At 46.2% G+C, this 22,794-nt stretch overlaps 1 protein-coding gene across 2 annotated transcripts in view; it reads left to right on the forward strand.

Annotated features, from left to right (window-relative positions):
• Nucleotides 1–22,794, forward strand: part of CROCC (ciliary rootlet coiled-coil, rootletin) — a 574,059-nt gene that overhangs the window by 373,679 nt on the left and 177,586 nt on the right. The window lies entirely within an intron of this gene.

A 22,794-nucleotide genomic window follows, 5' to 3' on the forward strand; every position in this document is an offset into this window, starting at 1 on the left:
GGGAACTATTTTAAGGTGAGTTATGTAGTCTCTGAGAGAAATGTGACACTAGTACTAGCAACAAGAAATGACATGGGCTAGGGTGAAATTGTGAAAACCGGGCCATTAAGGTGGAGTCCATTGTCAGAAATAGCACACTAGGGAGGAATGCTGCAAAGTTGCAAGAGGGAAGAATCACAAAGGTGAGGGAGTACAATGTTAGGTGAACCCCACCCGGAAGATAAAGGTGAGTAGACAGCAACTACATATGTTGAGGCAACTAAGGAATGATGAGTGTGGTGAGATGGCAGATGTAGTCCATGCCGGCTATAGAGTTGACTGGAAGAATTGCACTGGAATATGGGAAGTGTTCGAAATGGGGCACTATAAGGCCAACACGTGTTATTGCAGTGATAAATATGTATCTATATTCAAGGAAGTCTGCTGCAGATAAAAGTGGGGTGTGAGCATTTGGACTGAAAATAGTCAAAGAAAAGACGGTGTGGTGGTGAAAGCAATCAGGAAAAGAGCACCACGTGTAGGGCATATGAGCAAAGCTCTAGTAATATCAGCAAGAATATCCCTAAAGAAAAGTAGTAAAGAATATGGACCATAAATAAGGAGATGACATTCATCATTGGGAATGCTAGTCATCTAGTGGTGTTGGAAATGCTATTTTGCAGGCTGTAGGAATGTTTATCATAGTAGCACTGTGGGGTCGCTCTACGTCCCCCTCTTGCTCACTCTTCCTACATGTCTTTTTTTGTGTGAGCCATATACTTTAGCTATTACAATGTTTCTGTTATACCTTAATTCAGTAAAGTATTTTTTGACAACGTTCTGGTCAAAACACTTTTCGAACCACCTGTAATCGAGTCACTTTATACAAATTAGATCCTTCTGCTTATTCTCCTTCCCTATGACAGTCCAGCCTACACTAGGCCTCGGCAGAGTTCTGCTGTGTGGAATTCCGCGAAGTGTCGAAAAAACTCCGCCACACTCTGCGGAATTCCGCAAGTGGCGGAGTGCAGTAAGTCACGCTGATTTTTAGTGCCTGGAGTTTGTCCTGCGTTGTACAATCAGCACAATCAACACCACACGCAGCGCAAGAGAGTGCCACTTGAGTAGGTGTTTTACTCAAGCGGCAGCTTCCTCAATGCTAGTGGCAGGTTCCTCAACGCAAGCAGTAGGTTTTGCAGCGTGAATCCTTTTCTGGATTCACATGCTGTTCATTATTCCGCCATCTAGTGGTTGGGTCTGAAATAGTAATTTTTTTTCCTCCTGTTCTGGGCATTGTCGACCACCCTTTGTTGCCAGGTACGTCCCCTGTGTGACATTAGACGGCGCCCTGGAGGTCGTTGTGCGTGGTAGCCAACTTCAGATTCTTTTTTCCGCTGTTGGGTCTGGAAGCAAGACGGGACGCTCCGAATTTCTTCAGGAAAATCTCTGAAAAGAAGAGAAAAAGTTGAGATTTTGAGTGGACACCTCTACCATCAACATCGCAATCGGAGAGAAAATCAGAACTCCGAGAACATCACCAAAACCAAAGACCTCAAGGGTCGACAAATGGCGAGGTAGAGGCCATGGAAAATACCCCCTTCAAATTCTGCCCCGAGTGCCATCACAAGTTCTCACAACTCAACCCACACAACGTGTGCAACCTCTGCCTGCCCAAAAACCACAAGGACTGAGAGGCCTGCGCAGTGTTCCAGCCGAAAACCCTCAGGACACGACAAAAGCAAAGAGAGCCCACTACGCAGCGATTTCCCAGGCTTTGAAGAAATCTTCCCTCAAGGACCTAGGCCTTTCCAGTGATGAAGAGGACCTGGGAGTTCAAGCAGAATCGATGCACGAAGGATCGGACGTCGAAATTCTGGAAGGAGACTCCGAAAAAACACACGTCCACAAGAAGGCGAGGTATACAGAGAAGAAGATGGATTAGGTAAGATACCATACACATCCATCTGAACCGAAGAGCCACGAAAACAATGCACAGCCTAAGGCAGCCCCAACGCCGAAGAAAAAGGCGATCGAAGGCCAGCTGCGATCCAAACAACCCCATGGAACCCTACCAAGGCACACTGCAGAGGGAAAATCGCACAAGGCGCCGAAGACGAGGGTCGAACACAAACCCCCGAAGGAAACCTCGACGCCGTCTACACCAGACGCAAGCATGAAAAAGAAATTAAAATCACCGGTCTCCGATGCTGAAAGTGCCCTCGAAGTCGAGAAAAAGAGGAAACGGCTCGTAGACAAAATGGCAACGCTCCTCCAGAAGAAGGAGTTTGACGCCTCACTAAAGGACTACCGAATTCTGAAGATCCCAGTCTCCGAACTAGTCAACGTCAACGCCATAGGGGCTGAAGACGCTGAAGGAGAAGAAGAGGAGATTCTCTAGTCACCTCAAACCCCTGAACCTCGTGATGAAGATTTCAAGGACTACATAGATGCTCCAGAAGAGGAGCAAACCTCAGAAAATCTCGAGGACACATGGAATGACCTTGACACTGAAAGCCCAGAGGAGGAGATATGCTGCTATCCCTTGAAGGCATCCCCACCAGATGATCTAGCCTTCTATTACACTCTAGTTAAAAGGGCGGCAGACACTTTTGGAGTCCTCCTCGAAGAGGAAAAGGGAGACACATGTTTCCTTTTAGAAGCACTAGCCCCAGCCAGCAAGGGGACACAATACCTGCCAATGCTACCAAGCATCCTAGACCAAGGCAAAGAAGCCTTTAAGGAAGCCGCCTCAAGCAAAGGGTAACACCAAGGGTCGAGAAGTAGTACAAACCATCTTTCAAGGACCCGAAGTATATTCAGGGGAACAGAGTGCCTGACTTCATCATCGTCACCACGGCCAGGAGGAGAGCAAATGCCCTCTCTAACAGTGAACCACCCCCAGAGAAAGAAAACAAAATGGATGGATATGGTGGGCAGGAAGATGCAAAAAGAGGCAACGACACAGTGGCGCATTGCAAACTCTAATGCCCTACTGAACTGGAACGGACACCAGCAATGGGATGACATCGAGGAGCTCATCAACAAGTTCGTTTGAGGAGGACAAGAAAAGAGCTAAATCTATTGTCCAGGAAGGTAAAAACATCGCAAACACATGCCTTAAATCAGCACTCGATGCAGCATACACTGCCAGCAGACAAATGTGCACAGGCACCACCCTAAGAAGGCATGCCTGGCTTAGAATTTTAGGATTTAAGCAGGAGGTTCAAACCTCCATCAATAACAGGCCTTTTACAGGGGAGGCACTATTTGGAAAGGAGGTGGACATAGCTCTCCAACAGATCAAAAAAGATAACCAATCTGCATTAGCGATGGGAGCCCTGCAGCAAAGAGGTACCTTCAAAAGAGATTGTTTTAACAGCAGAAAACCCACTGGAAGAGGAACATTTGTTCAAGGACAGCAAATGTCACATCGGCAACAAGGCCAAGGGAATGGCCAACAAGCAAGCTAACAAACAGGACACCTAGGATGGCAGCAACAGCCAAAGCAGTCCTTTCGAGGCAGAGGAAATGGCTCTAATAGACTCCTACACAGAGAAAGACCCACACACAACGGGAAACAACCTTAATAACGAATCCCCAACAACGAGTGGGCTTAACAACGACTCCCAAACAACGACCTGTGCCTGAACCACAAACTCATTAACAACTACTATAGCTGAACCACGACCTCCAAAACCAGAGGTAAGTGTCAATAATTAAATACAAAAGATAAAAATATATATCTTTATTAAATTGATTTATACATTTCCTTATTTTAATTACGCTATCGTTATAATAGACTTTGTATAAATTAAAATTGTTTGGCCAGTAGATGGCACTGTAGGGTTGTTTTTCAATGATACGATTTTGAGCTGTGCTCGATGCAAATGTTCCTCGCTGGTTTTCACAGTTGAAATGGTCACACAATGATGGTTGGACGTTAATTATATGTTTAATATGAGTCAATTCTTTAAAAAAAATGAAAATATGTTCTGGAATCCGTTTTTATATAATTTTATTTTCTGTGACAAAAAAGATGGAATTATTTTTTATAGTTTTTTGCCGAATATTACTGACTCTGTAATTTCGTCTGTATTTTAAGAAATAGACTATTTGACTGAAAATTAAAGTTTCTTTACTATAAATAGTTTAAGAAATAAGTGTTTGATTTAAATACATTTTTAACATGTTTCAATCTTGCGTTCATTTGAACGTAGTGGTAGATTCGGGTAACAAGGAAATGAATAACTTTTCGTGGTTTAGTGAATCGTTGTTAAATATGTAGTGGTTTGGCTTTGGTCGTGGTTTAGCCTTCGTGGTTTAGGCATTCGTTGTTGTAGTGGTATTTGTTTAATCATACATCCACACACAACACCAGTGGGGGGCAGAATTTCACAATACCTACAACAGTGGCGAAAAATCACCACAGACAATTGGATATTAAATTTGGTCAAATACGGGTATTGCATAGAACTAACAAAAAACGCCACCTGCAAACCCACCAAAAATAAGGAGGTTCCTCAAATCAGAACTCATACAATTAAATTCAGAAATCAAGGACCTTCTTAAAAAAACACTCTCCGTATTTCCTGGTCCCCAAACAGGACTTATCACTAAAACCAATCCTGGACCTAATGTTCATGAACCAGTGCATTTTAACACAACAGTTCAAAATGACTACTCTCCAAGAGATAATCCCACAAAGTCAAAAAGGAGATTACATGGCAAAAATAGACCTCAAAGACCCCTATCTACACATCCCCATGAACCAAAACCACCGAAAATATCTCCGGTTCCTACACAAAGAAACACACTATCAGTTCAAGGTACTCCCTTTCGGGATAAAATCGGCACCACGTGTCTTCACCTAGTGCCTTGTCGCAGTCGCAGCACACCTGCGAAAAGATGGAATGCACGTCTACCCCTACCTCGACGACTGGCTTCTAAAGGCAAACACAAAACAAAAATGTCTCAGCCACATTCAAACAGCAATCCACACACTACAAAGAATAGGATTCCCAATAAATCACAAGAAATCCTCCACAAAGCCAGAAAGAGAAAAGACGTTCCTGGGTGCAAGACTAGACTCAAAGAACACGCAGGCTTACCCTACGCAAAAAAGGATACAAGCTCTCAAACAAAAAATCTCCTTCTACCGGAAAGGTCAATATCTGACAGTGAGGAGAGTCATGAAACTTATGGGCATGATGGCGTCATGCATCCCACTCATCCCTCATGCCCCCCTACATATGTGCCCCTTCCAGGAATGACTTACCAACAACTGGTCACAGGGAGTTGGGCGGATCTAGTGGTTGTTATGCACAGGCTGCAAGCAGAGATACAATGGTGGGCATCCAACAACATAACACAGGGCAGACCTTTCAAAAACCCATCTCCTTGTCACTACAGACGCATCCTTGAACGGATGGGGAGCGCACTTCAAACAACTGAAAGTTCGAGGCAAATGGAACGACCAAGATTCCATAAAACACATCAACTACTTGCAAATGAAAACAGTATTCCTAGCACTGAAAGCTTTCCAGAAACACATTAAAAAAAGGATTGTCTTGGTTCAAACAGACAACACCACCTCCATGTTCTACCTCAACAAACCTGGAGGTACGGAATAATTTCCGCTAAGCAAGCTAGCACAGCAGAGCTGGCAATGGGCAGTCTCTCAAGGAGTCAATCTGCAAACAATACATCTACCGGGAGTATACAAATCACAACAGTAGATCTTCTGAGCAGGCAAAACAACGGCTCCCACAAGTGGGAATTGAAGCACAAGGCGGTACAATACATTTTCAAACTCTGGGGAACCCCAGTGATAGACCTGTTTGCGACAATACAGTACAAGAAATGCCAGTTCTGTGCCTCGAGGTTTCCTCACCACCTGTCAAAAGGGAATGCACTGTCACTAAATTGGTCAGGGAAATTGGCATACGCTTTTCCACCAATACCTCTAATCCAAAGAGTACTGGAAAAAGCAAGACAACTTGGGACAACCCTAATTCTCATTGCTCCACAATGGCCCAGACAGACATGGTATTCAAGTCTGCTAGAACTTTCCTTTTTTTTTTTTTTTTTTTTTTAATATTGTTGCAAGAAAAGAAAATTTACAGACAAACATTTCATATGCCTAACAAACATAACTATAAATCATTCTGCCTTTAACTAAAACAGAAAAAACAAATCGATAATTGATAATTGAAAAAAATAAAAATTAAAGATAGAAAAAAAACTAGGAAAAAGAGGAGAGATAACTTAAAAATAAACATTTAATTATAGAATAGATATGAATAAATGTAGAAATGTAGAGCTGGTCACAGAAATTCCATTGTTCGTGTCACATAAACTTTCCCCAAATCTTTTCACTTTTTACCAATGATCTGCATCCTCTTAGATTGGCTAATGCAATTTCCATTGTATGGATTTCCATGACCAAAGCCCACCATTCCATAACATGTGGAGGCTGAGAGGAAATCCAAGACCTAGCTACCACCAATCTTGCACAGGCATATAGTATAGATATCAGATCTTTATGTAAACTATTAATGTCCTGTATATCTAAAAGAATCAAATGAGCTGAAAGCAGTGGAGAGATAATTTGTTTTGTCCTTAGCGCTTCAGTTATTCCTTCCCAAAAGAGGGCAAGTGTAGGACAAGAAAAAACATATGTTCTATACCAGCCGCTTCCATATTGCATTTAGGACATTTAGTACGTTCGTTAGATTGATTGCCTGGTAACCAGCTAGAGATTCTTTGGGGAGTATAGTACAATTGGCAGATGGTTCTATATAATTGTAACCTTAAGTTTGAAGAATGAACTACCTTGTTTATTTGACAGAGAGAAGCAGATATCTGGTTAGCACTAATATTAATACCCAATCTATTAGCTATTAGACCATTTAACAGCCATTTTTCCACATTCATCACTCTTGCTTAGTATTAGGTAGCCATAACTCTCGCTGATAAGTGACTTAGTACGATCTGAGTACAAACATTTTAATAAATCTGAGTATCTAATTTCAACAATTTTCATTTTTAGAACTAAAAAGTCCCGTATTTGAATATATTTAAAGTACATGCCATCATTTAAGTTATACAAAAGCTTTAATGAAGTAAATCCTAGTAGGCCGTCAGGCCCATAGAGATCACCAAGAGTATTAATACCGAGCCCTGCCCAAAGAATCCCCGCTCCATCTGAAAAAATACTAGGCAATCCAGGATTTCCCCATATTTGTAATTCAGAATTAAACGAGGATATCTTATCTATTATCATGATTTGGTTCCAAATCTTTATAATGTCTTTTGCCGTCTTGAACTTAACTCTTTTAAAGTAGTTCGGGTCATGGACGCGTAACAAAAATTGTTTGCAATCTAATCCCAGCATGAATTGATGGAAGAATAGCGAATCTTCATTTTTCATTCGACTACGTATTCTACGAAAGAAAGTCGCAAAAAAATAAAGTCTGAAATCTGGAAAGTTTAAACCTCCTTTTTAAGTCTGCTAGAACTTTCCAAGGGACAAATAATGAAAATCAGAGTGGAACAAGACCTGTTGAGAATGCATCAGGGACAAATCTTTCATCCAGAACCAACAACACTACACCTAGTGGCTTGGCACCTGAATACATAGAGTTTGGTGCCCTCAACCTGCCTCAATGAACAATAGAAATTCTAAAGGAAGCAAGAAAACAAAATACAAGAAAATCCTATGCCGCAAAATGGAAGCGATATACCACTTGGTGCACAGCTAACAATCAAATTAACGTAATCAAGACACAAGAAACAGTGATCATATATCTAATTTGTCTACTAGACAATCACATCAACTACTCCAGCATAAAGGTACACCTCGCTGCCATCGTAGCTTATACCAGGGGAAAATCATGCAAGAGCTTATTCACAAGACCTATCATAAAAAGATTCCTAGAGGGGTCTAAAAGAATTGCTCCCCCTAGAACAGCTCCTGTTCCCATGTGGAGTCTAATACAGTGCTCACACAACTTATGGCAAAACCATTTGAGCCCATGCATGAGACAGAACTCAAGCACATCACTTTAAAAACAGCATTTCCCATTGCTATTACATGTAAGTGAGTTACAAGCGTTAACCATACAAGAACCATACATGCAAATCCACAAGGACAAGGTTATTTTAAAAACAAATCTACAATTTCTACTAAAAGTGGTATCCATGTAGAAAGGTCAGCCCATATCGCACCCGATGCCCAGGCTGCTGGTGCAGGGCGACTCTTAGTTCCCATCTTGAATAATTACCAAATAAAGAGACGGGCGCTGGAAGCAGGAAAACAAGAACAGAGTTTATTACTCATGAGGAGAGCATGTCATTTCGGAAACTCGCATAGTGTCTTCGGGAGGTGCTCTAACAAATTTCTCTGAGGCTTCGTCTTTTATACATAGGTTTGTGGCACACAGGCATCCTTTATTACAATCAAGACAGTGTGAAGTACGAAGATATTCCAACACGTGGCTACAGTAGGGGCCCTTATCCTCCATACAATAGGAGGGGGCTGTCATGCAGCTGAGTGTTCTGCTGATTCCTTTGGAATGTGTGCTCCTGATCGAATCTCAGGGGGTGGGGAGGTCATGATCAATAGTGGCTCCTTTTAAGAGAGGCGAGTGCATACAGTAGTGGGCAATAAACTGTATCCTCAGGCTAAGGGGGTGACCAGCGGTCCATGTAGACAATTAGGTTCAGAGGAAGAGGTCATCAAAGGAGGGGTATTCATGGAGGGAAAGGAGGTGTTGGTCAGGCGCGGGGTGTGATTCTCAGAGACAGAGTCATGCGGGAGGGGAGGGCTCATGACTTGTGCATGTGAGAGCGGGGGCAGTCAGGGTGCATGGGGGAGGCTTGCAGGGTCAGGGAAGGGGCGCTGGTGATCGATCGCAAACTGAGAGACCATGGTACCTAAAATGGCTGTCGTGTACGTGTGTGCATGGGTCTATGCTAGCGGGATAACACAGTCAGTGTTTTAGCGATATCTGTTCTGCTTACAACAAGGGGTACTGTGAGCACAAATGAACGCCGCTTATGTACATACACATTGCTATTTTCAATAGTCGCCGCTTTTTTACATAAGCAAGTTCAATTTCTACATAGTCGATGTGATAGGCAGAATGCAATACATGTTAATTTACATTTGTTGGGTTCTTCATACAAGCCTAGAGATCGGCATAATATTTAGTCGGTGTAGAATCAAGGAAAAATGTTCCGACACATTTATAAAATCAAGTTCACATTTTCTCTCTGGTGACATCAACATACAGGAAAAATGCTCTGATAACTTCGGGTCTTGTCAGTACTATAAGAGACTTTTGAAAAACTAACTACATGAGTGACCGATGAAACATTCTAAAAGGCAATACAAAATGGTTGAGGGGGAGATTCAATTCGATACAAACAATTAGTCAAGGGGTGAGTAGAAAGTTCTGGAAAGGGGAGGGTCTTTGTCGCAATGTCTTTTAACATAGTCCGTCTTCTTTTGTTGGCGCTGCTGAGCACCGGCGGTGGAGCTATAGGTCCAGCTCGGATTCATCCTTACACGTTGCAGGGTGCGATCAGTCCTCTGCTGTTAGATCACAGTCCTGTTTCCTAACTTATTTTCTTAGGGGTGCCTGAAGCTGGGCACCTGCGTGTCTTTTCTTTTTCCGTGGTAAAACCTCATTCTATAGTCAAAAGTTTATGCGAAAAGGGTGAGTTTGTTGGATAATCGAGGGAAGAGAGGGCGGAGTGGGGCCAGATCTTTGAACACACCAAGGGACCAAGGGAGCAAAGGACAAGGAGCAGGCAAGCCCAACAGTCGGACTCAAAAGGGGGCGGGGGACTTCAGGCACGAGTGGGTCAGCGAGTCGAGGGCTTCAAGGCAGCCCTTCATTCCTCCATCTGCTGAGTTTGAAAGTTATGCCTCGTCCCGCGTCTCGTTGCTCTGCAGTTCCACCTTTGGTCGTCACACGTGCTCCATGATCTGTGGCCAGGCTGTGCGTTACGTCCAGCTCCTCTCCTCCGGTGATTGTATCTTTGAATGGGTAGAAAACAAGTTTTAGAAAAACTGGCAGGAGAAGACATTTATACATCTCAATTCGGTCCCCAATCCTATGTAGGTGGGGAATAAGTTCATCGGTCACAGTCAGAAGTCGTCACTTATGGAGTCTGTAGAAGGGCATTGCTTATTGAATTCATAGACCTGCTTAGCGTTCTTCGCGACATATGATGAGAGAAGTTGGACTTTTATACACAGTGTATTACGTCAAATTCAAAATCGAGTCCTTATGTAGAGACTCGTCCTTCCCTTTAACCCAAGTATCGACAATCTTACATCTCCCTTCGGGGTCGGCTAATTCTTGCAAGCAGGGGCGTTATCGTCATGAAGAAGGGGGAAGGGGGCAGATGTTAAACATGGCTTTCCTGGGAAATGACCGTTAATCAAGGTCATCAATTACGTTTCGTGGGTAGCTGACATGAGGCTAGGGTTAATCGGGGGCGCGTGGGTGCTTTGGACAGGGAGCTGGGGTCGATCGGGAGAAGTGGGGTACTCTGGATATCCGCACTTAGGCGCAGGGGGGTGGGGCAATCGGGGCATTGGGGATCGCATTTCTAACGAACTGAGAAACAGAAGACCATTGACGTTATAGTTCCCTTATAAAAGGCCAGATTAGGGGACGTCCGTCGTCTTACCTGTCCTTTCCTTCATTACCAACTCGGGTTCTATCGTTTTGCAGAAAGGAGAGGTAGTACTATGGCAAGCCACAATCGTTTTTGATTTTTGGTCAATTTTGCTGAACACCTTTGCGTTCGAGGAAACCCAATTATGTTTTGTGCCGGAGGGGCACAACGTCACCATACAAGAAAAGAGGAAACAGGGGGCTTTTTGGAGAGAGAAAGAGAGAAAGAGAGAAAGAGAGAGAGAGAGAGAGAGAGAGAGAGAGAGAAAGAGAGAGAGAGAAAGAGAGAGAGAGAGAGAGAGAGAGAGAGAGAGAGAGAGAGAGAGAGAGAGAGAGACACACACTAATGGGCCATTCAGTGCGCGCACAACACAGAACAACAGGGGTTAAGTAACACGGAAACACAGGCAGAGGGATGACATAGATTCATGCATCACGTACACACAAACTCAGACGGGGGAGACAGTACATGTATTATATACAGAAATCCAAGACAAAGCATAGAACAGTTATTGGCCAAAAATGATCTCCTCCTGTACGCTGCGCATTCTCAGTATCTTAAGCTCTCTTTACTGTTTCTTCTCTTTTTATTGTCGGCTGCCTTTACTGGAGGTTGTGGTTGCGCACACTTACGTCTCTGCCACTTGGTCATGAACTAACCTGGTCGGGCTAATGCCCACGGTGGTATTTTCGAGTCATTTTAGCAACGGTGTTTCCAGGCTGAGACAATAGTCGGTGTCAGTTGGAGAACAATGGGGCAGCTTTGAGCTACATGTCTATGAGGATGCGAAAAAGGAGGTAGTAGGTTTTTAAATATTGGCAATATCCCTAGTCCTCTCGGCGGAGGATGCTTGGGTAAACCTTACCTCGAAATACCCTAAACTTTTCCCTACTTAGTTAACCGTAGGAATGTATTTATTATTGTACGTCATTTTTGGTTGCATTATTCGGGGTTTGTCGTGGTTAGGTACCATAATCAAATGCCTTTTTCCCATCTCTTCGTTCGTTAGATCACCATTTTCCTTTTCGTATCTTTAATCGATGTTCCAAAGTGACCTGCAGAAAGAGGGAAAAAGAAGGGGGCGGGGGCAACATTTAAAAACACATCAGCGCGCATAAACCCGAAAAAGGCTTTTACTTACTACATACTCGGTCTATCTCCACGGAGCGCAGTTCTTGCCAACTCGGCATTTAAGCCCAGATGAACCTTTTAGTGTGTGAGAGATGATTATCGGAAGCCAGTGTGTGGTATTATGGACCATATGTAGGGAGGCCAGGTGGCACTCCTTCGGGGCGACTTAGGGACATTTTAACAGATTGCCAATTGGATGCAGAGACATAAATTAAAGCTCAATGGGGACAAAACGGAGCTGCTCCTATTCGGTCCCAATGCACCTTTGTGGGGCCCGCAACATTGGCCTTCTCAGATGGGCCCTTTACCTACCCCCTCAGATTCTGCCCGTAATCTCGGGGTTCTGCTTGACAACCAGCTGTCACTGAAGCAACATGTGGTAAAGGTCTCTGCCACCTGTACTACCATCATCAGGTGGCTTAGAAAAATCACATGGATGCTCCCAGTGGATACCCTGAGAACCGTGGTCCAAGCCCTTGTCATCTCTCGGATGGACTACGGGAACGTACTACTCCTGGGCGCCTGTAAGGAGGTACTAAAGAAACTTCAGGTTGTTCAGAATATGGCTGTTCGCTTGATATGTAACCTACCTGCTAGATCATCGGCCACTACACATCTGCACAAACTGCATTGGCTTCGAATTGAGAGCCGTATAAAATTCAAAGCCCTTTGTATCATGCACCGTATTAAAATGGATAAAGCCCCGAAATATCTATCTTCCTTGGTCCAGCACTATGTCCCATCTCGCACATTAAGATCGTCCAACCAAAATAAGTTTCAAATTCCACGTGTGAAGCGAGCCAAGATGGGCGGACGTTCGTTCGCCTTTCTGGCCCCCTCTTTATGGAACTCTATGCCCCAATCCCTGCGCTCGGAAGTCTGTTATATGGCATTCCGCAAAGGTATTAAGACCTGGCTTTTTAACATGTAACTGCCCTGCCCATGTTTTTCTTCACTGTTCCATCTTCCGTTTGCTACAGCGCCGGGAAACCTTCGGGTAGCTGCGCGCTCAACAAATGCAATTATAATAATAATAATAATAGCACAATGTTCCTGATACAGGTAGCATATAAAATATAGGCTAAGTTCCAGGGTTTTTTTTTTTAGCGGTTGCTTTGGGCTGTACAAAAATTTGCAAAATACATACAACAAAAACCTGGACCATTCATATTTGCCGTATTTCTGCATTATACCCTTATCTAATCGAGTTGAGTCATTTCACCTATATTTTAGTTATATCGAAAATAGTGATCATTCATTTGAAACTTATCAACTTACGCGTGACAACTACGTTTGCCTTTTCCAAAAATCTTTAATAAGAATGTCGGTGTACACACTTTGGGAGTTTCCAGAAAGGGGGTGGATGTCTGCTGACTTGTATCTTTCCCAGGTTGCCGTTATTTGGGCGTGGCAGGCGGTGGGACAGACATGTTTGGAACAATGAGGGGCGATGAAGCCTCGTTGCCTCGTGGCCGTCGCAATGTCACGCTTGGCTTCTCTTATCATTTTCAGGTTTCTTATTAAGGGCTTATTTCTAACGTTTCTTGTTTCTAGGACAATAATAGGTTTTATCATTAAGTATTGTTATCGTTTCCTTGTTCGTTATTTAATAAAAAGTTCATCAGTGGCCTACTGATTTCGTTTTCCTATTCCTTTCTTTCCAGGTTGTTTCATGCTAAAGTTTCTGTTAACAGGATACAGTGATCACTTCGTTGTTATTGCATATGTCCTTTTTACTAGGGGTGCTCTCCGGTCGGGCCAGATGACCTACCTCTAGTGAATGGTCCGGGTGAGACTGGTGCTTCAATCAGTGGGGAGTAGATAGGCATGACAGATTACAACGGGGGACAAAAGGTCCGCATTACCTACCCTTCCTTACTTGCAAAGACTAGACAGAACGTTTCTATTCCACGTTATTTGCAAACAGAGAATACCTCCAAAAAGAACAATTCCAAACAGTCAATGTTCGGACAATCAATCAATCAATGAGGAACGGAATAGGCACGACGGGTTAAAAGTTTGCGTTACCTACCCTTCACTATCTGCAAAGGGAGAGAGAATATTCCTATTCTTCCCCGTTTGCAGGCAGAGAAGATCCTTAAGAGAACCAACTTCGAACAATTCAATGCTCGATTCAAACAATCAATCAATGGGGAGAAAAATAGGTATGAAGGATTACAATGGGGACAAAAGTCTGCATTACCTATCCTTCACTATCTGCAAAGACTAAACAGAGTATGGCGACTCTGTGCTTGTTTGCAAATAGAGAATCTCTCAGAGACAATAAAGTGAGTAATACTAGTATTTTCAAACAATCAATCAATCAATTTCGCAATTTTGTCGTGTGTCACGACCTTACCCGGACCGGACCATGTGGGCAGTTCTTCGCCTTCCTTTGTCCAGCGCCCGATCGTTCTCTTTCTCCATGTTTTTACCGCAGCATTCCTGTGGGATTCCAGTCAGGACAATAGATCACTTGAGAGAGGTCCGTTCGGAATCGGTGAAGTTCATTCAATCGGCAGCCGGACGAGGGCCCTCTCAAGGCAGGTATACTCCAATCATTTAGATGTTCACCTCATCGTCTGGACCTCTCTTACTGGACCTTATGTCGCTGATGGGCCCCGCGTTGGGCGCCAATTGTAGAAAGGTCAGCCCATATCGCACCCGATGCCCAGGCTGCTGGTGCAGGGCGACTCTTAGTTCCCATCTTGAATAATTACCAAATAAAGAGACGGGCGCTGGAAGCAGGAAAACAAGAACAGAGTTTATTACTCATGAGGAGAGCATGTCATTTCGGACACTCGCATAGTGTCTTCGGGAGGTGCTCTAACAATTTTCTCTGAGGCTTCGTCTTTTATACATAGGTTTGTGGCACACAGGCATCCTTTATTACAATCAAGACAGTGTGAAGTACGAAGATATTCCAACACGTGGCTACAGTAGGGGCCCTTATCCTCCATACAATAGGAGGGGGCTGTCATGCAGCTGAGTGTTCTGCTGATTCCTTTGGAATGTGTGCTCCTGATCGAATCTCAGGGGGTGGGGAGGTCATGATCAATAGTGGCTCCTTTTAAGAGAGGCGAGTGCATACAGTAGTGGGCAATAAACTGTATCCTCAGGCTAAGGGGGTGACCAGCGGTCCATGTAGACAATTAGGTTCAGAGGAAGAGGTCATCAAAGGAGGGGTATTCATGGAGGGAAAGGAGGTGTTGGTCAGGCGCGGGGTGTGATTCTCAGAGACAGAGTCATGCGGGAGGGGAGGGCTCATGACTTGTGCATGTGAGAGCGGGGGCAGTCAGGGTGCATGGGGGAGGCTTGCAGGGTCAGGGAAGGGGCGCTGGTGATCGATCGCAAACTGAGAGACCATGGTACCTAAAATGGCTGTCGTGTACGTGTGTGCATGGGTCTATGCTAGCGGGATAACACAGTCAGTGTTTTAGCGATATCTGTTCTGCTTACAACAAGGGGTACTGTGAGCACAAATGAACGCCGCTTATGTACATACACATTGCTATTTTCAACATCCAAATATCACTTAAATCAAAGTTTTCTTCAAAAACCCAAAAACAAAAGGGGAAAAAAGCCTCCATACCCTGGATGTAAGGAGAGCACTACTGTATTACCTACAGAAAACAGTACAAACTCGCAAAACCAAACAGTTGTTTTTTGCCTATGCACATACTAACACAGGGATGCCTGTCACAAAGGCAACAATCTCACGATGGATAGTCCAAATCATCCAACTATGCTATATTACCACTAACAAGGAATTAATGGTACAACCAACAGTTCACTCTACTAGGAAAAGGGGAGCGACTCTGGCATTTATGGCCAATGTGCCCATAGACACTATATGTGCAGCAGCTACATGGGCATCACCACACACCTTCACTAAACATTATTGTGTGGACATACAAATGAATAAGGAAGCACAAATAGGACAGAAAGTACTTCAACACCTGTTCGCAAGGTCTTCCTCTTACCATAGCCTCCCCAAGATGGAAGAAACCACTACATAATCTGATGCACAGCATGTGAATCCAGAAAAGGATTTACACTGCAAAACGAAATGATTATTTACCAGTAGGAGTAGTTTTGCAGCTTGAAGAAATTTCTGGATTCACATGCGACCCACCCAGCCTCCCCTACAAGGAATACAAACAAGCAAGTAATTAAAATTATCTAAAGGACCATTTAAAGGACTAGACTAAAAACACAAAGAAAAAAAGAATCCGAAGATGGCTACTACGCACAACGACCTCCAGGGCACCGTCTAAGGTCACACAGAGGACTTACCTGGCACCAAATGTTGGTCGACACCGCCCAAAACAAGAGGAAAAAATACAAAGCTATTCTGGACCCAACCACTAGATGGCCGAATAGTGCACAGCATGTGAATCCAGAAAATTCCTCAAGCTTCTAAACTACTCCTACTGGTAAGTAACCATTTTGTTTCTCAAGGCAAGCGATAGCGACCTGCCACGACTGCCTGCGTGGAGTAATCTGGCCAGGAGGTGGTTTAGTATATGATTTTCCTCACTTGCGCGAGAGGAAAAACTCAGCTCTCCGCTACATTGCAGATTTTTTTTTAGCTCTGCGAGGAGTGGGCAAAACTCAGCGATTTCCGCAGGCCAAGTTCACCGCCCACCCCTAGCATACACAGGTGGTGTCATTTAGATTATTCGAAGTTCATATGACAGACATTTGTGTGAAAACTAACCCCCATTTCCGAAACACCTACCGTTCCAGGGTGAATATATTATTTTGCTCCATCATTACTGTACACAAGAAAATTAGGCAGCTTTTTCAGCATAATCTAAACTGAAGAAAACAGCATATTAATTTGTCTGTCTTTGTTAGAGCGTGTGCCCTCCAGCCCCCTTAAATTTCTTTAGCCGGACACCGGAATTTAGTATTTGTAGAATAACTGTGAGAATATGTTTGTCTTGTTTTATGCTGGTCCAAATTAAATTATGTTCACAGCATTAGATTATTTGCAGAGCATTGTTCTAGAGTGTGGGTGAGGCTCATTGTGATTAGAATATATTGTAGTGGGTTTATCAGGAGCTTTATATGCTGATCTAGGGCTGTTGTAGACACACATTCTCTGCTTAGAAATTTTCTAGGCATGGTACAGCATTGTAATATTTTGAAGAGTCTAGCCATGTTGCGTATTTGCACTAAAATTGTTGGCACGGTACTGCAGACAAAATCAGCTGCTATGCTAAGTGAGAGCAGCCACAATTTTTATATGAGCTAAGGCTGAACTCCAAACTGTCAAGACAGATGATTCCACAGAGGTAAAGTGAGTTCAGTAAAGAAAACCTTGGCTCACCTGTAGAAGCTAAGCCTCGGCGGCCTCTTAATGCCCTGAAAAAGTTACGACACACAGTGTGTAACAAATCAGTCAAGCAGCAAATACAAAATAAAGAACTTAACAGCACATGCCAAGTTTAAATGGAAAAAACGAATAAGAAAAATACAGCAAAATAAAGAAAACAGATAAAGGTTTAAAAAAAGTATTAAAAGTGTTCTTTTTAAAAGAAGAAATCCATAACAACCTTATATAGAAAAAGTGACCCGGGAGGTCAGCAACCGACATAGATATTCACATAGGAATTGTAGGTCATGAAAGTTCAGAGGTCAGTACGGCTGAGTTAGTTACCTAGGTGTTGCTGGTTGCCCTTCTGTGGTAGGGGATCTCTGTGTATAGTCATAATCTAGTGAATAGTCCCGCCCATGTGCGTGGACCCCGGAGCAATCAAAAATAATCTCTTAAAGTGTCGAAAAATGCAGAACTGCACAGACACTTAAGAGAGAATTAAAGACAGATAATGCAGCCTATATCCACAGGCTACACTGTCCAGTACTTCGACTAGAAATTCCACCAAAAATCCACAAACAGCAAAGCCTGTCCAGATTTCCCTTGCTTTAACAGCAAAATCCCTCTGGAATGATAGAGAGGAAGACATGGACAGACAAGCCCCATAGGCTGCCATTATGTGGCTCAGAACAGGATACTGTGCCTTTAAGAGAACTTTCCAGAACTTCACAGTATCCCAGAATGCACTGCAGGTCCCTTTTACTTTCAGTTCTTTTTTCCGGCTCCTGCAAGCAGGACCCTGGAGCATTGAGCTCTCCCTTTTCAAGGGTTTATTGGTGATTTTTTCACTTTTTTGTCAGGTTGAGTGCTTTCTAAGTACTTTGGTGCATTTCTTCTTGTTTTTTGCACTCTTTTGATTTCAAATATGCCTGCATTATTTGACAAATGCCCAGAGTGCTCCAGGAAGAAGGCCAAATCAGATCCCCATGAGGTGTGTATCCTCTGCCTTCATTCTTCCCATGTCCCAGAGGAGTGTGGGATTTGTCAGGGCTTCTCTGGCAGGACCCTGAAGGACAGAAAGAAGATCAGGCTTCAGGGCCTTGAGGAAAGAAGGCTGAAGGCTCAAGGTGGGTCTGGAGGGGCTTCCTCTGCCCGTGCTGAGGCCTATGGGGGGCTCCCTAGGGGCTGGAAGACCGACAAGCGTCATCATTCTCCGTCTGGGTTGATTGCACCGACTACGACGTCGAGAGGGATGACTACAGTCTGTTCCCCGTCTCCCCAGGGCTCTGGGTCGAAGCGCCGTCGATGCTCGACGTCGAAGGAACTGAACAGACCGCCGTCAAGGTCTCCTGTGACGATTTCGTCGTCGTCGGAGTCGGCGTCGAGTGATCGACGTCGAAAGGCCCGGCGTCGGCGCTCGCCTTCGAGGCGACACCGCCGTTCGCCGTCGGCGAAAAGGAGAAGATCGTCGTCGAGGGGATCCTCGTCGCCGAGGAGAAGTTTGCCGTCGAGGCGAAGGAGGTCGCCGTCGAGGCGAAGGAGGTCGCTGTCGAGGCGAAGGAGGTCGCCGTCGAGGCGCCGAAGGTCGCCGTCGAGGCGAACGAGGTCGACGTCGAGGCGAAGGCATTCGCCGTCGAAGGGGAAGCGGTCGACGTCGAGGAAAGGGCGCTCGACGTCGAGGGACCGACGCTCGCCGTCTGGTCGCCGTTCTTCGGCGCCGAAGAGACGGGGAAGGAGTTCTGGCGCCATGGGGCGTTCGCCTACGTCCCAGGCTGGGAAGGAAGGCGGATCACCGGGTTCGGTGTACTCCATGGTGTATACTCCGTCACAGAGGCTGGTTACACCCCCGCCTCCATTACCGAGGGGTCTACCTCCGAGGGACCCTACTCCTCCTCCGCTACTGCCACTGCCTCACACTATGCCTCGACCTCAGCTACCAGCAGACAAGCCGCCTCCGGTTCCTCTGAGGTCGTTCTCGCTGCTCAGGCTTCCGACCCCTCCCAAGGGGACCCCTAAGCCGAAGGCCCCGGCCAAGCCGAAGTCGCCCGCTCCGGTGGAACCGGCGGATCGACCAAAGCAGAGGAAGTCAAGATCACGCTCCGGACGGAGAGGAAGATCGAGGAGTCGACGTAGATCCTCGACCAGGTCAAGACGTCGCCATAGGAGGCGTGGATCGAGGTCCCGCACGGACTCCTCCAGGTCCAGGACCAGGACCTATTCTCCGACCTTGTCGGAATCCCCGGGGACAAGGGTGTCTCCGGTGGACGACATCTGCACGTTCCAGGATGTTCTCCTGAGGGGGGCTGCAAAATTGGGAATCACAGTGACGGCTCCAACACCCACGACGTCCGTGATATTTGAGACGCTTCACAAGAAGCATTTGTCTCGCCCTCTCCTGCCACTAGTGCCTGGCTTGGTAGAGCCTGCGGAGGAGCTGTTCCTCACGCCAGCGGTGGTGAAGGCCGCTCCCTCCCGACTTCTGAAGAAGTACAGGGTGCCGGATTCGGACCCGGCTTTCCTGCGGATAGACCCGGTGCCTGACTCTGTGATAGTGACGGCTGCCAGGAAGTTACACTCTACCTCCCCGTCCTCCACCGTACCGCCCGATAAAGAAAGCCGATGGATCGACTCAGATGGTAGGAAGGCTTGTGGGACTGCATCCACGGCCATGAAGGCGTCCAGCGATGCGGCGTTACTAGGGCGATATGACCGTGCCCTCTGGGAATCCCTGCAACAGTTCACGGAACTCCTGCCACGAGACAAGAGGGAGGACTTCCAGTAGATACTCAAAGAGGGGATGCTGGTTTCAAACCAGGTCATCAGCGCGGCTGCGGATGTCTCTCTTTTGGCTGCCCATGGGTACTGTCATGGGATCAACCAGCGGCGCCATGCTTGGCTCAGGCTCACATCACTCAAGCCGGAGGCCCAGCAGCGGGTGGCCAATATGCCCTTCTCGGGGGAAACCCTGTTCGAAAAGCATGCCGATGATGAGATGGCCCCCATGAAGGCGGAGGATTGACCCTGACGGCTGTGGGCTTGGAGAAGCCCAAAGAAAAGAAGGCCTACCGCCCGTTCCAGAGACGGTTCGGGGCACAGGGAAGAGGACGAGGGCAGTCTTCGGGACAGCAGCAACAACAACAGCAGCAGTTCCGGAGGCCCTTCCAGAAGCGCCAGAAGGGTAGAGGAGGTCAGCAGTCCTCTAAAGCCAACAAGGGCGCGGCCGGGTCTCGACCCTGAGCGGTTACTTCCCCTACATCCGTTACCCGCTCCGGTGGGGGGAAGCGTTCAATTTTTTCTGGCAGAGTGGAGAAAAATGACTCAGGACAAGTGGGTGCTGAATATTGTTTGCAATCGATACAGTCTTCGGTTCACCAGCCCGCCTCCATCAATTCCTCCGGTCAGCTCGCAGTTTCAGCTGCGCGAGCTCCAGACAGAGGCCGATATCCTGTTAAGGAAAAGGGCGATAGAAGACGTACCTCTGTCTCAAAGAGGAAGAGGTCTTTACTCCCGGTACTTCCTGGTTCGCAAGAAGGACAAGAACGAGTTCAGGCCCATTCTGGATTTGCGACAAGCAAACAAGTGGATTCGCAGAGAGAAGTTTTGCATGCTGTCGTTGCATCAGATTTATCCTCAGCTGCAACAGGGAGACTGGCTGTGTGCCATAGACCTACAGGATGCGTACTTCCATGTCCCCATTGCACACAAACACAGGAAGTTCCTGCAATTCCAAGTCGGCGCCAATCATTATCAGTACGCAGTACTGCCATTCGGATTGAAGTCTGCGCCCAGGACGTTCTCGAAGTGCATGGCAGTGGTAGCCGCACACCTAAGGAAGAACAAGGTGTTTGTCTACCCGTACCTGGACGATTGGTTGATCAAGGCCTCCTCCTTCTCGGAAGCTCAAGCGCACTTCCAGAAGACGTGCGTTCTCTTGAACAAGCTGGGGTTGCACATCACCATGTCCAAGTCTGTCCCGACTCCGGTCCAGTGCATACAGTACTTGGGGGCCTCCATCAATACGCTGTCAGCAAGCGTGTCTCCTTCGGAGGAGCGACGATTATCACTCCTTCGGAAGGCTCAGGCTCTTATGACCGCTCCATCTACAACAGTGAGGACGGTATCTTCTCTACTGGGGTCGATGGCCTCTTGTATCTTCCTCACGCCTCACGCACGACTGCACATGAGACCATTGCAGGAGTGCTTGGAGGATCAGTGGGATCAGAGGAAAGGATCTTGGGACGACAAGATACGACAGTCTCTGCATGCTCTTCAGTCTCTGAAGTGGTGGTGTTCAGCGGAAAATCTCCTCAGAGGGGTTCCCTTCCACAAGGACATTCCTACGCAGACTATCGTGACGGATGCGTCTCTCCACGGCTGGGGGGCGCACTCCGGAGACTTACAGATTCAAGGGACGTGGTCCCCGACGGAGTCCACGTACCACATCAATTTCCTGGAACTCAGAGCTGTTCACTTGGCACTGAAGGCCTTTCATCCGTCCCTCCGGACCAACTCTCTGCTTGTTCAGACGGACAATACGACCACGATGTATTACCTCAACAAACAGGGGGGGTCGAGATCGCGCACTCTGTTGCAGGAGGCGCAGGTGATCTGGCACTGGCTTCTGGCCAGAGGACTGACGATAACGGCTACCCATCTGCCAGGTGTGCAGAATGTTCAGGCAGACGCACTGAGCAGGCTGATAAAGGAAAACCACGAATGGGTCATAAACGACGAAGTGCTAGGAGAAGTCTTCGCAAGGTGGGGGACTCCAGACGTAGATCTGTTCGCCACCGCCGAAAACAGCAAATGCCGAGACTTCGCCTCCAGGTACTACCAGCCAGGGACGCTGGGGAATGCGCTTTGGATCAACTGGTCGAACAGCTTTCTGTACGCTTTTCCACCCATTCCCCTGATTCCGACAGTTCTCATCAAGCTGTCCCAGTCCAGGGCGCGGATGATACTGATTGCCCCGGAATCGCCCAGAAAGTGGTGGTTCACGGACCTGATTCACCGGTCTCTCCTCCCTCACATGCGGCTGCCGTGCAGGCCGGACCTTCTCACGAAGTTCGGGGGGCAGATGTTGCACCCCAACCTCTCGTCTTTGAGTTTGGCGGCATGGCTCCTGAGATAGTGCAATATGGCCATCTGAATCTCCCAGAAGATTGCATGGACATACTGAAGGAGGCTAAGCGACCTTCCACTAGGACTTCTTATGCTTACAAGTGGAAGAGGTTTTGCATCTGGTGCAAGTCCAAGAACTATGACCCGACGACATGTAAGGAAGATGTCATCCTTCCATATCTTCTACATCTGGCGCAGTCTGGCCTTAATGTCCATTCCATTAAGGTTCATCTGGCTGCATTGACTGCCTACAGGAAATGCCCTTCACAGACTTCCTTCTTTCAGATCCCTGAGATCAAAGATTTTTTGGAAGGCTTGAAGAAAGTGTTCCCTCCTGTCCGGCTTCCTTCGCCTTCATGGGAATTGAATGTGGTGCTGTCCAGATTGATGAAGGAGCCTTTTGAACATATTCATAAGGCTTCGTTGCAGCAACTGTCCTGGAAGGCGGCGTTCCTTGTGGCCATTACATCGGCCCGCAGGATGAGTGAAATTCAGGCGTTGTGTTGCCAAAAACCTTATACTGTATTTCATGCTGCTAAGGTTGTTATGCG

The sequence above is a fragment of the Lissotriton helveticus genome, chromosome 5_1, assembly GCF_964261635.1.
Source record: "Lissotriton helveticus chromosome 5_1, aLisHel1.1, whole genome shotgun sequence".
NCBI lineage: Eukaryota > Metazoa > Chordata > Amphibia > Caudata > Salamandridae > Lissotriton > Lissotriton helveticus.